Source organism: Atta colombica, unplaced genomic scaffold, assembly GCF_001594045.1.
Source record: "Atta colombica isolate Treedump-2 unplaced genomic scaffold, Acol1.0 scaffold45, whole genome shotgun sequence".
Classification (NCBI taxonomy): domain Eukaryota; kingdom Metazoa; phylum Arthropoda; class Insecta; order Hymenoptera; family Formicidae; genus Atta; species Atta colombica.
Genome location: NW_017259534.1, coordinates 1,085,039 through 1,087,137, shown reverse-complemented (window position 1 = coordinate 1,087,137; position 2,099 = coordinate 1,085,039).

Sequence of the window (2,099 nt, the reverse complement as noted above, 5' to 3'; positions counted from 1 at the left end):
TGAAATAAAAAACTAAACGGTTACAAATAAAATTGACAAGCAGTTTAATAATATTGACTCATATATAGGCATCTTAGAATATTAATAATATGATGCTCATTGGCATTAAAAACCTGTAAATAATTTTATTGCGAAAAATATTACTTCGGCTGGGAATCGAATGGTAATATTACTGCTCTAATTTTGTTAGGATATTGCGCTTCAAAACTTAAAAATTAGATTCGGTACGCAACGTGTAGGATTGGATACAAGTATATAAATTCATATAGAATTATTTAAGCACTAAAGATCTTAACTACTTAGGATCTTTATTTCAAATTTGTTGTGTATTCATATTACTGTCTTAAAAGATACTGTATTTAGTATTGTTAAAATATAAAATATCCTATAAAATATTCATTTTTTCATTATTTCATCTTAATACAGGATACCATTTGAAGCTTCGGACGCTGTTTCCCAAATTATTTGGTATTCCAAAAAAATATTTCAAGTGAAATTTATTTTGTTTCGAGGAAAGCACCCTGTATATTTATACATACATAATAATAAAATAAATTGAAACAATTATATTTTCTTTATGTCAATTTTATCATCTGCAATTAACAAGAACTGCAAGCCATCATGATTACATAGCCATCATCCTGTATAAAAATCTAATAAAAGATTAGGTTATTTAAGAAGAAATATATTAAAAAATTTTTGCAATGCGATCACACATTTAGTAATTAATGAAAAAAAAAAAGAAATCTTCGTATATTTCTAATAAATAGTATATAAATAGAAAATAGAATATATAATTATATATAGAATATATAATCATATATAACTTCAATTTATGAAAATCAAAACTATATGTCGTATTAAGATAAATACGTGTTTTCTTTAAAATTTGTATAAACATAAAATTTGTACAAACAATCGTATAATCATACCATTTCGATTGCGTGAAAGCTCATGTTCCACATGTTTTAAACAACAAGCAAAGTTTTAACACACATTTAACGATAATAAGATACTAATCTTACATAATTCGCAATTATATATTAATTACTACCATCATTTCTTATCTTGTTTTCCATCTCAATTTCGCATTATTTATTCGGACGATTTTTACTTTCGCAATTATAATACGTGTTTTGAATCTAAATCTATAATAATATTCTCTCTAAAATTATGCTCTATCGGCAATTATAGTTATATCGCAATAGAATTTTAAATATTTAGAGAAAATAAAAGCTTCTCCTCTCCAGTATACAATAATGATCACGTTCGAAGACTTGCTTCAAAATCGCATTTCTCTTACGTAGTAATTGGATAATAATCAATAATCAATAAATAATAGAGATGAAGAACATTGTTTCCAATTTGTAGGAAAATGATAATCGTACGCTAGAAGAATCATGCGTTTATTTAAATACCGTGATACATAATGTTGTTCACATAATTAGTAGGCTGGAGAGGAATCAAAATGCACAGCGATATTGCATTTCTATAATTTCAATGTTGCTGCGTCGGCTAAGCGCTTCGAACATGATCCCAATTGACAAAATTCTGTCGCATCTAAAGAATGATTAAACATTTAATTATGGATAGGAAAAATTTGTATCTTGACCCATTTATACCCATCATTGCGAAATTCTACACTGCTCGCACTTAACGATATCCAGACGATCCTTACGTCGAAATAAATCGTTTTGATTTTCTCGTAGAGCAAAGTGTAGATATAGAGGCGGTAGTAAGAATAGTATTTGCAAAAATTGGGAAGATACTCGAAAGGAGGTATTTTCTGGGTATATACAGATTAAGGACATTCAATTTCACACTCGTGAAAACTCACGGCAAAACATCGCAAAGCCAACATTCGATAACGTTTATATTCATAACATTAAACGTAATCATATAAAATCTGAAATATCAATAACGTAATGCTTCCCAGTCAATGTAGTTATACATAGATAAACGTCGACACAATAGGTCGAGTCGATTCTTAAACTATTTTGGCACTAGAATCCACGTGATCGTTAGGTTTTAAGCGTCGATTCGACATCCTGAAATGTCTATGAAGCTAATAAAAAATCTTTAACATATCGTGCGCGCTT